The sequence below is a fragment of the Acipenser ruthenus genome, unplaced genomic scaffold (assembly GCF_902713425.1).
Source record: "Acipenser ruthenus unplaced genomic scaffold, fAciRut3.2 maternal haplotype, whole genome shotgun sequence".
Taxonomy (NCBI): domain Eukaryota; kingdom Metazoa; phylum Chordata; class Actinopteri; order Acipenseriformes; family Acipenseridae; genus Acipenser; species Acipenser ruthenus.
The window spans coordinates 121232-130818 of NW_026708107.1; the positions used below are offsets into that span (position 1 = coordinate 121232).

Genomic DNA, 9587 nt, shown 5'->3' on the forward strand with positions numbered 1-9587 from the left:
AGGAAATTTTGGAGGAATCACCCCCAGCTCACTAAACATAAAAGTCATGAAAGCAGAAATGCAATCGCCTGCGGCCACACCACCTTGAATAAGCCTGATCTCGTCTGATCTCAGAAGCTAAGCAATGTTGGGCTTGGTTAGTACTTGGATGGGAGACCACCTGGGAATATCAAGTGCTGCAGGCATTACATTTTACAATTGAAATGTGTGGAGGACAAAAGGAAATTTTGGAGGAATCACCCCCAGCTCACTAAACATAAAAGTTATGAAAGCAGAAATGCAATCGCCTGCGGCCACACCACCTTGAATAAGCCTGATCTCAGAAGCTAAGCAATGTTGGGCTTGGTTAGTACTTGGATGGGAGACCACCTGGGAATATCAAGTGCTGCAGGCATTACATTTTACAATTGAAATGTGTGGAGGACAAAAGGAAATTTTGGAGGAATCACCCCCAGCTCACTAAACATAAAAGTCATGAAAGCAGAAATGCAATCGCCTGCGGCCACACCACCTTGAATAAGCCTTTTCTCAGAAGCTAAGCAATGTTGGGCTTGGTTAGTACTTGGATGGGAGACCACCTGGGAATATCAAGTGCTGCAGGCATTACATTTTAGTAATTACATTTTACAATTGAAATGTGAGGAGGACAAAAGGAAATTTTGGAGGAATCACCCCCAGCTCACTAAACATAAAAGTCATGAAAGCAGAAATGCAATCGCCTGCGGCCACACCACCTTGAATAAGCCTGATCTCGTCTGATCTCAGAAGCTAAGCAATGTTGGTCTTGGTTAGTACTTGGATGGGAGACCACCTGGGAATATCAAGTGCTGCAGGCATTACATTTTACAATTGAAATGTGTGGAGGACAAAAGGAAATTTTGGAGGAATCACCCCCAGCTCACTAAACATAAAAGTCATGAAAGCAGAAATGCAATCGCCTGCGGCCACACCACCTTGAATAAGCCTGATCTCAGAAGCTAAGCAATGTTGGGCTTGGTTAGTACTTGGATGGGAGACCACCTGGGAATATCAAGTGCTGCAGGCATTACATTTTAGTAATTACATTTTACAATTGAAATGTGTGGATGACAAAAGGAAATTTTGGAGGAATCACCCCCAGCTCACTAAACATAAAAGTCATGAAAGCAGAAATGCAATCGCCTGTGGCCACACCACCTTGAATAAGCCTGATCTCGTCTGATCTCAGAAGCTAAGCAATGTTGGGCTTGGTTAGTACTTGGATGGGAGACCACCTGGGAATATCAAGTGCTGCAGGCATTACATTTTAGTAATTACATTTTACAATTGAAATGTGTGGAGGACAAAAGGAAATTTTGGAGGAATCACCCCCAGCTCACTAAACATAAAAGTCATGAAAGCAGAAATGCAATCGCCTGCGGCCACACCACCTTGAATAAGCCTGATCTCGTCTGATCTCAGAAGCTAAGCAATGTTGGGCTTGGTTAGTACTTGGATGGGAGACCACCTGGGAATATCAAGTGCTGCAGGCATTACATTTTACAATTGAAATGTGTGGAGGACAAAAGGAAATTTTGGAGGAATCACCCCCAGCTCACTAAACATAAAAGTCATGAAAGCAGAAATGCAATCGCCTGCGGCGACACCACCTTGAATAAGCCTGATCTCGTCTGATCTCGTCTGATCTCAGAAGCTAAGCAATGTTGGGCTTGGTTAGTACTTGGATGGGAGACCACCTGGGAATATCAAGTGCTGCAGGCATTACATTTTACAATTGAAATGTGTGGAGGACAAAAGGAAATTTTGGAGGAATCACCCCCAGCTCACTAAACATAAAAGTCATGAAAGCAGAAATGCAATCGCCTGCGGCCACACCACCTTGAATAAGCCTGATCTCAGAAGCTAAGCAATGTTGGGCTTGGTTAGTACTTGGATGGGAGACCACCTGGGAATATCAAGTGCTGCAGGCATTACATTTTAGTAATTACATTTTACAATTGAAATGTGTGGATGACAAAAGAAAATTTTGGAGGAATCACCCCCAGCTCACTAAACATAAAAGTCATGAAAGCAGAAATGCAATCGCCTGCGGCCACACCACCTTGAATAAGCCTGATCTCGTCTGATCTCAGAAGCTAAGCAATGTTGGGCTTGGTTAGTACTTGGATGGGAGACCACCTGGGAATATCAAGTGCTGCAGGCATTACATTTTACAATTGAAATGTGTGGAGGACAAAAGGAAATTTTGGAGGAATCACCCCCAGCTCACTAAACATAAAAGTCATGAAAGCAGAAATGCAATCGCCTGTGGCCACACCACCTTGAATAAGCCTGATCTCAGAAGCTAAGCAATGTTGGGCTTGGTTAGTACTTGGATGGGAGACCACCTGGGAATATCAAGTGCTGCAGGCATTACATTTTAGTAATTACATTTTACAATTGAAATGTGAGGAGGACAAAAGGAAATTTTGGAGGAATCACCCCCAGCTCACTAAACATAAAAGTCATGAAAGCAGAAATGCAATCGCCTGCGGCCACACCACCTTGAATAAGCCTGATCTCGTCTGATCTCAGAAGCTAAGCAATGTTGGGCTTGGTTAGTACTTGGATGGGAGACCACCTGGGAATATCAAGTGCTGCAGGCATTACATTTTACAATTGAAATTTGTGGAGGACAAAAGGAAATTTTGGAGGAATCACCCCCAGCTCACTAAACATAAAAGTCATGAAAGCAGAAATGCAATCGCCTGCGGCCACACCACCTTGAATAAGCCTGATCTCAGAAGCTAAGCAATGTTGGGCTTGGTTAGTACTTGGATGGGAGACCACCTGGGAATATCAAGTGCTGCAGGCATTACATTTTAGTAATTACATTTTACAATTGAAATGTGTGGATGACAAAAGGAAATTTTGGAGGAATCACCCCCAGCTCACTAAACATAAAAGTCATGAAAGCAGAAATGCAATCGCCTGCGGCCACACCACCTTGAATAAGCCTGATCTCGTCTGATCTCAGAAGCTAAGCAATGTTGGGCTTGGTTAGTACTTGGATGGGAGACCACCTGGGAATATCAAGTGCTGCAGGCATTACATTTTTGTAATTACATTTTACAATTGAAATGTGTGGAGGACAAAAGGAAATTTTGGAGGAATCACCCCCAGCTCACTAAACATAAAAGTCATGAAAGCAGAAATGCAATCGCCTGCGGCCACACCACCTTGAATAAGCCTGATCTCGTCTGATCTCAGAAGCTAAGCAATGTTGGGCTTGGTTAGTACTTGGATGGGAGACCACCTGGGAATATCAAGTGCTGCAGGCATTACATTTTACAATAGAAATGTGTGGAGGACAAAAGGAAATTTTGGAGGAATCACCCCCAGCTCACTAAACATAAAAGTCATGAAAGCAGAAATGCAATCGCCTGCGGCCACACCACCTTGAATAAGCCTGATCTCAGAAGCTAAGCAATGTTGGGCTTGGTTAGTACTTGGATGGGAGACCACCTGGGAATATCAAGTGCTGCAGGCATTACATTTTACAATTGAAATGTGTGGAGGACAAAAGGAAATTTTGGAGGAATCACCCCCAGCTCACTAAACATAAAAGTCATGAAAGCAGAAATGCAATCGCCTGCGGCCACACCACCTTGAATAAGCCTGATCTCAGAAGCTAAGCAATGTTGGGCTTGGTTAGTACTTGGATGGGAGACCACCTGGGAATATCAAGTGCTGCAGGCATTACATTTTAGTAATTACATTTTACAATTGAAATGTGTGGAGGACAAAAGGAAATTTTGGAGGAATCACCCCCAGCTCACTAAACATAAAAGTCATGAAAGCAGAAATGCAATCGCCTGCGGCCACACCACCTTGAATAAGCCTGATCTCGTCTGATCTCAGAAGCTAAGCAATGTTGGGCTTGGTTAGTACTTGGATGGGAGACCACCTGGGAATATCAAGTGCTGCAGGCATTACATTTTACAATTGAAATGTGTGGAGGACAAAAGGAAATTTTGGAGGAATCAATTCCAGCTCACTAAACATAAAAGTCATGAAAGCAGAAATGCAATCGCCTGCGGCCACACCACCTTGAATAAGCCTGATCTCGTCTGATCTCAGAAGCTAAGCAATGTTGGGCTTGGTTAGTACTTGGATGGGAGACCACCTGGGAATATCAAGTGCTGCAGGCATTACATTTTACAATTGAAATGTGTGGAGGACAAAAGGAAATTTTGGAGGAATCACCCCCAGCTCACTAAACATAAAAGTCATGAAAGCAGAAATGCAATCGCCTGCGGCCACACCACCTTGAATAAGCCTGATCTCAGAAGCTAAGCAATGTTGGGCTTGGTTAGTACTTGGATGGGAGACCACCTGGGAATATCAAGTGCTGCAGGCATTACATTTTACAATTGAAATGTGTGGAGGACAAAAGGAAATTTTGGAGGAATCACCCCCAGCTCACTAAACATAAAAGTCATGAAAGCAGAAATGCAATCGCCTGCGGCCACACCACCTTGAATAAGCCTGATCTCGTCTGATCTCAGAAGCTAAGCAATGTTGGGCTTGGTTAGTACTTGGATGGGAGACCACCTGGGAATATCAAGTGCTGCAGGCATTACATTTTACAATTGAAATGTGTGGAGGACAAAAGGAAATTTTGGAGGAATCACCCCCAGCTCACTAAACATAAAAGTCATGAAAGCAGAAATGCAATCGCCTGCGGCCACACCACCTTGAATAAGCCTGATCTCGTCTGATCTCAGAAGCTAAGCAATGTTGGGCTTGGTTAGTACTTGGATGGGAGACCACCTGGGAATATCAAGTGCTGCAGGCATTACATTTTTGTAATTACATTTTACAATTGAAATGTGTGGAGGACAAAAGGAAATTTTGGAGGAATCACCCCCAGCTCACTAAACATAAAAGTCATGAAAGCAGAAATGCAATCGCCTGCGGCCACACCACCTTGAATAAGCCTGATCTCGTCTGATCTCAGAAGCTAAGCAATGTTGGGCTTGGTTAGTACTTGGATGGGAGACCACCTGGAAATATCAAGTGCTGCAGGCATTACATTTTTGTAATTACATTTTACAATTGAAATGTGTGGAGGACAAAAGGAAATTTTGGAGGAATCACCCCCAGCTCACTAAACATAAAAGTCATGAAAGCAGAAATGCAATCGCCTGCGGCCACACCACCTTGAATAAGCCTGATCTCGTCTGATCTCAGAAGCTAAGCAATGTTGGGCTTGGTTAGTACTTGGATGGGAGACCACCTGGGAATATCAAGTGCTGCAGGCATTACATTTTACAATAGAAATGTGTGGAGGACAAAAGGAAATTTTGGAGGAATCACCCCCAGCTCACTAAACATAAAAGTCATGAAAGCAGAAATGCAATCGCCTGCGGCCACACCACCTTGAATAAGCCTGATCTCGTCTGATCTCAGAAGCTAAGCAATGTTGGGCTTGGTTAGTACTTGGATGGGAGACCACCTGGGAATATCAAGTGCTGCAGGCACTACATTTTACAATAGAAATGTGTGGAGGACAAAAGGAAATTTTGGAGGAATCACCCCCAGCTCACTAAACATAAAAGTCATGAAAGCAGAAATGCAATCGCCTGCGGCCACACCACCTTGAATAAGCCTGATCTTGTCTGATCTCAGAAGCTAAGCAATGTTGGGCTTGGTTAGTACTTGGATGGGAGACCACCTGGGAATATCAAGTGCTGCAGGCATTACATTTTACAATTGAAATGTGTGGAGGACAAAAGGAAATTTTGGAGGAATCACCCCCAGCTCACTAAACATAAAAGTCATGAAAGCAGAAATGCAATCGCCTGCGGCCACACCACCTTGAATAAGCCTGATCTCGTCTGATCTCCGAAGCTAAGCAATGTTGGGCTTGGTTAGTACTTGGATGGGAGACCACCTGGGAATATCAAGTGCTGAAGGCATTACATTTTACAATTGAAATGTGTGGAGGACAAAAGGAAATTTTGGAGGAATCACCCCCAGCTCACTAAACATAAAAGTCATGAAAGCAGAAATGCAATCGCCTGCGGCCACACCACCTTGAATAAGCCTGATCTCGTCTGATCTCAGAAGCTAAGCAATGTTGGGCTTGGTTAGTACTTGGATGGGAGACCACCTGGGGATATCAAGTGCTGCAGGCATTACATTTTACAATTGAAATGTGTGGAGGTCAAAAGGAAATTTTGGAGGAATCACCCCCAGCTCAATAAACATAAAAGTCATGAAAGCAGAAATGCAATCGCCTGCGGCCACACCACCTTGAATAAGCCTGATCTCGTCTGATCTCAGAAGCTAAGCAATGTTGGGCTTGGTTAGTACTTGGATGGGAGACCACCTGGGAATATCAAGTGCTGCAGGCATTACATTTTACAATTGAAATGTGTGGAGGACAAAAGGAAATTTTGGAGGAATCACCCCCAGCTCACTAAACATAAAAGTCATGAAAGCAGAAATGCAATCGCCTGCGGCCACACCACCTTGAATAATCCTGATCTCGTCTGATCTCAGAAGCTAAGCAATGTTGGGCTTGGTTAGTACTTGGATGGGAGACCACCTGGGAATATCAAGTGCTTCAGGCATTACATTTTAGTAATTACATTTTACAATTGAAATGTGTGGAGGACAAAAGGAAATTTTGGAGGAATCACCCCCAGCTCACTAAACATAAAAGTCATGAAAGCAGAAATGCAATCGCCTGCGGCCACACCACCATGAATAAGCCTGATCTCGTCTGATCTCAGAAGCTAAGCAATGTTGGGCTTGGTTAGTACTTGGATGGGAGACCACCTGGGAATATCAAGTGCTGCAGGCATTACATTTTACAATTGAAATGTGTGGAGGACAAAAGGAAATTTTGGAGGAATCACCCCCAGCTCACTAAACATAAAAGTCATGAAAGCAGAAATGCAATCGCCTGCGGCCACACCACCTTGAATAAGCCTGATCTCGTCTGATCTCAGAAGCTAAGCAATGTTGGGCTTGGTTAGTACTTGGATGGGAGACCACCTGGGAATATCAAGTGCTGCAGGCATTACATTTTTGTAATTACATTTTACAATTGAAATGTGTGGAGGACAAAAGGAAATTTTGGAGGAATCACCCCCAGCTCACTAAACATAAAAGTCATGAAAGCAGAAATGCAATCGCCTGCGGCCACACCACCTTGAATAAGCCTGATCTCGTCTGATCTCAGAAGCTAAGCAATGTTGGGCTTGGTTAGTACTTGGATGGGAGACCACCTGGGAATATCAAGTGCTGCAGGCATTACATTTTTGTAATTACATTTTACAATTGAAATGTGTGGAGGACAAAAGGAAATTTTGGAGGAATCACCCCCAGCTCACTAAACATAAAAGTCATGAAAGCAGAAATGCAATCGCCTGCGGCCACACCACCTTGAATAAGCCTGATCTCGTCTGATCTCAGAAGCTAAGCAATGTTGGGCTTGGTTAGTACTTGGATGGGAGACCACCTGGGAATATCAAGTGCTGCAGGCATTACATTTTTGTAATTACATTTTACAATTGAAATGTGTGGAGGACAAAAGGAAATTTTGGAGGAATCACCCCCAGCTCACTAAACATAAAAGTCATGAAAGCAGAAATGCAATCGCCTGCGGCCACACCACCTTGAATAAGCCTGATCTCGTCTGATCTCAGAAGCTAAGCAATGTTGGGCTTGGTTAGTACTTGGATGGGAGACCACCTGGGAATATCAAGTGCTGCAGGCATTACATTTTACAATTGAAATGTGTGGAGGACAAAAGGAAATTTTGGAGGAATCACCCCCAGCTCACTAAACATAAAAGTCATGAAAGCAGAAATGCAATCGCCTGCGGCCACACCACCTTGAATAAGCCTGATCTCGTCTGATCTCAGAAGCTAAGCAATGTTGGGCTTGGTTAGTACTTGGATGGGAGACCACCTGGGAATATCAAGTGCTGCAGGCATTACATTTTACAATAGAAATGTGTGGAGGACAAAAGGAAATTTTGGAGGAATCACCCCCAGCTCACTAAACATAAAAGTCATGAAAGCAGAAATGCAATCGCCTGCGGCCACACCACCTTGAATAAGCCTGATCTCGTCTAATCTCAGAAGCTAAGCAATGTTGGGCTTGGTTAGTACTTGGATGGGAGACCACCTGGGAATATCAAGTGCTGCAGGCATTACATTTTTGTAATTACATTTTACAATTGAAATGTGTGGAGGACAAAAGGAAATTTTGGAGGAATCACCCCCAGCTCACTAAACATAAAAGTCATGAAAGCAGAAATGCAATCGCCTGCGGCCACACCACCTTGAATAAGCCTGATCTCGTCTGATCTCAGAAGCTAAGCAATGTTGGGCTTGGTTAGTACTTGGATGGGAGACCACCTGGGAATATCAAGTGCTGCAGGCATTACATTTTTGTAATTACATTTTACAATTGAAATGTGTGGAGGACAAAAGGAAATTTTGGAGGAATCACCCCCAGCTCACTAAACATAAAAGTCATGAAAGCAGAAATGCAATCGCCTGCGGCCACACCACCTTGAATAACCCTGATCTCGTCTGATCTCAGAAGCTAAGCAATGTTGGGCTTGGTTAGTACTTGGATGGGAGACCACCTGGGAATATCAAGTGCTGCAGGCATTACATTTTACAATAGAAATGTGTGGAGGACAAAAGGAAATTTTGGAGGAATCACCCCCAGCTCACTAAACATAAAAGTCATGAAAGCAGAAATGCAATCGCCTGCGGCCACACCACCTTGAATAAGCCTGATCTCGTCTGATCTCAGAAGCTAAGCAATGTTGGGCTTGGTTAGTACTTGGATGGGAGACCACCTGGGAATATCAAGTGCTGCAGGCATTACATTTTAGTAATTACATTTTACAATTGAAATGTGTGGAGGACAAAAGGAAATTTTGGAGGAATCACCCCCAGCTCACTAAACATAAAAGTCATGAAAGCAGAAATGCAATCGCCTGCGGCCACACCACCTTGAATAAACCTGATCTCAGAAGCTAAGCAATGTTGGGCTTGGTTAGTACTTGGATGGGAGACCACCTGGGAATATCAAGTGCTACAGGCATTACATTTTTGTAATTACATTTTACAATTGAAATGTGTGGAGGACAAAAGGAAATTTTGGAGGAATCACCCCCAGCTCACTAAACATAAAAGTCATGAAAGCAGAAATGCAATCGCCTGCGGCCACACCACCTTGAATAAGCCTGATCTCGTCTGATCTCAGAAGCTAAGCAATGTTGGGCTTGGTTAGTACTTGGATGGGAGACCACCTGGGAATATCAAGTGCTGCAGGCATTACATTTTACAATAGAAATGTGTGGAGGACAAAAGGAAATTTTGGAGGAATCACCCCCAGCTCACTAAACATAAAAGTCATGAAAGCAGAAATGCAATCGCCTGCGGCCACACCACCTTGAATAAGCCTGATCTCGTCTGATCTCAGAAGCTAAGCAATGTTGGGCTTGGTTAGTACTTGGATGGGAGACCACCTGGGAATATCAAGTGCTGCAGGCATTACATTTTTGTAATTACATTTTACAATTGAAATGTGTGGAG

General features: G+C 43.7%; 31 non-coding genes and 12 pseudogenes across 31 annotated transcripts; all 43 read left to right on the forward strand.

Moving 5' to 3' along the window:
- The first annotated feature begins 66 nt into the window (after positions 1-66).
- Positions 67-185, forward strand: LOC131729537 (5S ribosomal RNA). The gene has a single exon (XR_009323489.1). It is a non-coding gene; the product is annotated as a 5S ribosomal RNA (ribosomal RNA).
- Positions 186-285: 100 nt separating this feature from the next.
- On the forward strand, positions 286-394 carry LOC131729104 (5S ribosomal RNA; annotated as a pseudogene).
- A 100-nt stretch (positions 395-494) lies between these two features.
- Positions 495-603, forward strand: LOC131729145 (5S ribosomal RNA; annotated as a pseudogene).
- Positions 604-717: 114 nt separating this feature from the next.
- On the forward strand, positions 718-836 carry LOC131729001 (5S ribosomal RNA). Its single transcript, XR_009323001.1, has one exon. It is a non-coding gene; the product is annotated as a 5S ribosomal RNA (ribosomal RNA).
- Positions 837-936: 100 nt separating this feature from the next.
- On the forward strand, positions 937-1045 carry LOC131729105 (5S ribosomal RNA; annotated as a pseudogene).
- A 114-nt stretch (positions 1046-1159) lies between these two features.
- Positions 1160-1278, forward strand: LOC131728943 (5S ribosomal RNA). The gene has a single exon (XR_009322943.1). It is a non-coding gene; the product is annotated as a 5S ribosomal RNA (ribosomal RNA).
- Positions 1279-1392: 114 nt separating this feature from the next.
- Positions 1393-1511, forward strand: LOC131729538 (5S ribosomal RNA). Its single transcript, XR_009323490.1, has one exon. It is a non-coding gene; the product is annotated as a 5S ribosomal RNA (ribosomal RNA).
- A 100-nt stretch (positions 1512-1611) lies between these two features.
- On the forward strand, positions 1612-1740 carry LOC131729092 (5S ribosomal RNA; annotated as a pseudogene).
- A 100-nt stretch (positions 1741-1840) lies between these two features.
- Positions 1841-1949, forward strand: LOC131729106 (5S ribosomal RNA; annotated as a pseudogene).
- Positions 1950-2063: 114 nt separating this feature from the next.
- LOC131729539 (5S ribosomal RNA) lies at positions 2064-2182 on the forward strand. The gene has a single exon (XR_009323491.1). It is a non-coding gene; the product is annotated as a 5S ribosomal RNA (ribosomal RNA).
- Positions 2183-2282: 100 nt separating this feature from the next.
- On the forward strand, positions 2283-2391 carry LOC131729129 (5S ribosomal RNA; annotated as a pseudogene).
- A 114-nt stretch (positions 2392-2505) lies between these two features.
- Positions 2506-2624, forward strand: LOC131729540 (5S ribosomal RNA). The gene has a single exon (XR_009323492.1). It is a non-coding gene; the product is annotated as a 5S ribosomal RNA (ribosomal RNA).
- Positions 2625-2724: 100 nt separating this feature from the next.
- On the forward strand, positions 2725-2833 carry LOC131729107 (5S ribosomal RNA; annotated as a pseudogene).
- A 114-nt stretch (positions 2834-2947) lies between these two features.
- On the forward strand, positions 2948-3066 carry LOC131729541 (5S ribosomal RNA). Its single transcript, XR_009323493.1, has one exon. It is a non-coding gene; the product is annotated as a 5S ribosomal RNA (ribosomal RNA).
- Positions 3067-3180: 114 nt separating this feature from the next.
- LOC131729543 (5S ribosomal RNA) lies at positions 3181-3299 on the forward strand. Its single transcript, XR_009323495.1, has one exon. It is a non-coding gene; the product is annotated as a 5S ribosomal RNA (ribosomal RNA).
- Positions 3300-3399: 100 nt separating this feature from the next.
- Positions 3400-3508, forward strand: LOC131729108 (5S ribosomal RNA; annotated as a pseudogene).
- A 100-nt stretch (positions 3509-3608) lies between these two features.
- On the forward strand, positions 3609-3717 carry LOC131729109 (5S ribosomal RNA; annotated as a pseudogene).
- Positions 3718-3831: 114 nt separating this feature from the next.
- On the forward strand, positions 3832-3950 carry LOC131729544 (5S ribosomal RNA). The gene has a single exon (XR_009323496.1). It is a non-coding gene; the product is annotated as a 5S ribosomal RNA (ribosomal RNA).
- A 100-nt stretch (positions 3951-4050) lies between these two features.
- On the forward strand, positions 4051-4169 carry LOC131729545 (5S ribosomal RNA). Its single transcript, XR_009323497.1, has one exon. It is a non-coding gene; the product is annotated as a 5S ribosomal RNA (ribosomal RNA).
- Positions 4170-4269: 100 nt separating this feature from the next.
- LOC131729110 (5S ribosomal RNA) lies at positions 4270-4378 on the forward strand (annotated as a pseudogene).
- A 100-nt stretch (positions 4379-4478) lies between these two features.
- Positions 4479-4597, forward strand: LOC131729546 (5S ribosomal RNA). Its single transcript, XR_009323498.1, has one exon. It is a non-coding gene; the product is annotated as a 5S ribosomal RNA (ribosomal RNA).
- A 100-nt stretch (positions 4598-4697) lies between these two features.
- Positions 4698-4816, forward strand: LOC131729547 (5S ribosomal RNA). The gene has a single exon (XR_009323499.1). It is a non-coding gene; the product is annotated as a 5S ribosomal RNA (ribosomal RNA).
- A 114-nt stretch (positions 4817-4930) lies between these two features.
- LOC131729007 (5S ribosomal RNA) lies at positions 4931-5049 on the forward strand. The gene has a single exon (XR_009323007.1). It is a non-coding gene; the product is annotated as a 5S ribosomal RNA (ribosomal RNA).
- Positions 5050-5163: 114 nt separating this feature from the next.
- LOC131729548 (5S ribosomal RNA) lies at positions 5164-5282 on the forward strand. Its single transcript, XR_009323500.1, has one exon. It is a non-coding gene; the product is annotated as a 5S ribosomal RNA (ribosomal RNA).
- Positions 5283-5382: 100 nt separating this feature from the next.
- On the forward strand, positions 5383-5501 carry LOC131729549 (5S ribosomal RNA). Its single transcript, XR_009323501.1, has one exon. It is a non-coding gene; the product is annotated as a 5S ribosomal RNA (ribosomal RNA).
- Positions 5502-5601: 100 nt separating this feature from the next.
- Positions 5602-5720, forward strand: LOC131729018 (5S ribosomal RNA). Its single transcript, XR_009323018.1, has one exon. It is a non-coding gene; the product is annotated as a 5S ribosomal RNA (ribosomal RNA).
- A 100-nt stretch (positions 5721-5820) lies between these two features.
- Positions 5821-5939, forward strand: LOC131729086 (5S ribosomal RNA; annotated as a pseudogene).
- Positions 5940-6039: 100 nt separating this feature from the next.
- On the forward strand, positions 6040-6158 carry LOC131729031 (5S ribosomal RNA). Its single transcript, XR_009323031.1, has one exon. It is a non-coding gene; the product is annotated as a 5S ribosomal RNA (ribosomal RNA).
- Positions 6159-6258: 100 nt separating this feature from the next.
- On the forward strand, positions 6259-6377 carry LOC131729550 (5S ribosomal RNA). Its single transcript, XR_009323502.1, has one exon. It is a non-coding gene; the product is annotated as a 5S ribosomal RNA (ribosomal RNA).
- A 100-nt stretch (positions 6378-6477) lies between these two features.
- Positions 6478-6596, forward strand: LOC131729054 (5S ribosomal RNA). The gene has a single exon (XR_009323057.1). It is a non-coding gene; the product is annotated as a 5S ribosomal RNA (ribosomal RNA).
- Positions 6597-6710: 114 nt separating this feature from the next.
- On the forward strand, positions 6711-6829 carry LOC131728987 (5S ribosomal RNA). Its single transcript, XR_009322987.1, has one exon. It is a non-coding gene; the product is annotated as a 5S ribosomal RNA (ribosomal RNA).
- A 100-nt stretch (positions 6830-6929) lies between these two features.
- LOC131729551 (5S ribosomal RNA) lies at positions 6930-7048 on the forward strand. The gene has a single exon (XR_009323503.1). It is a non-coding gene; the product is annotated as a 5S ribosomal RNA (ribosomal RNA).
- Positions 7049-7162: 114 nt separating this feature from the next.
- On the forward strand, positions 7163-7281 carry LOC131729552 (5S ribosomal RNA). The gene has a single exon (XR_009323504.1). It is a non-coding gene; the product is annotated as a 5S ribosomal RNA (ribosomal RNA).
- Positions 7282-7395: 114 nt separating this feature from the next.
- On the forward strand, positions 7396-7514 carry LOC131729554 (5S ribosomal RNA). The gene has a single exon (XR_009323506.1). It is a non-coding gene; the product is annotated as a 5S ribosomal RNA (ribosomal RNA).
- Positions 7515-7628: 114 nt separating this feature from the next.
- On the forward strand, positions 7629-7747 carry LOC131729555 (5S ribosomal RNA). The gene has a single exon (XR_009323507.1). It is a non-coding gene; the product is annotated as a 5S ribosomal RNA (ribosomal RNA).
- A 100-nt stretch (positions 7748-7847) lies between these two features.
- On the forward strand, positions 7848-7966 carry LOC131729556 (5S ribosomal RNA). The gene has a single exon (XR_009323508.1). It is a non-coding gene; the product is annotated as a 5S ribosomal RNA (ribosomal RNA).
- Positions 7967-8066: 100 nt separating this feature from the next.
- Positions 8067-8185, forward strand: LOC131729041 (5S ribosomal RNA). The gene has a single exon (XR_009323041.1). It is a non-coding gene; the product is annotated as a 5S ribosomal RNA (ribosomal RNA).
- Positions 8186-8299: 114 nt separating this feature from the next.
- On the forward strand, positions 8300-8418 carry LOC131729557 (5S ribosomal RNA). Its single transcript, XR_009323509.1, has one exon. It is a non-coding gene; the product is annotated as a 5S ribosomal RNA (ribosomal RNA).
- Positions 8419-8532: 114 nt separating this feature from the next.
- LOC131728940 (5S ribosomal RNA) lies at positions 8533-8651 on the forward strand. Its single transcript, XR_009322940.1, has one exon. It is a non-coding gene; the product is annotated as a 5S ribosomal RNA (ribosomal RNA).
- A 100-nt stretch (positions 8652-8751) lies between these two features.
- Positions 8752-8870, forward strand: LOC131729558 (5S ribosomal RNA). The gene has a single exon (XR_009323510.1). It is a non-coding gene; the product is annotated as a 5S ribosomal RNA (ribosomal RNA).
- Positions 8871-8984: 114 nt separating this feature from the next.
- On the forward strand, positions 8985-9093 carry LOC131729131 (5S ribosomal RNA; annotated as a pseudogene).
- A 114-nt stretch (positions 9094-9207) lies between these two features.
- Positions 9208-9326, forward strand: LOC131729560 (5S ribosomal RNA). The gene has a single exon (XR_009323512.1). It is a non-coding gene; the product is annotated as a 5S ribosomal RNA (ribosomal RNA).
- A 100-nt stretch (positions 9327-9426) lies between these two features.
- Positions 9427-9545, forward strand: LOC131729561 (5S ribosomal RNA). The gene has a single exon (XR_009323513.1). It is a non-coding gene; the product is annotated as a 5S ribosomal RNA (ribosomal RNA).
- The last annotated feature ends 42 nt before the right edge of the window (positions 9546-9587 follow it).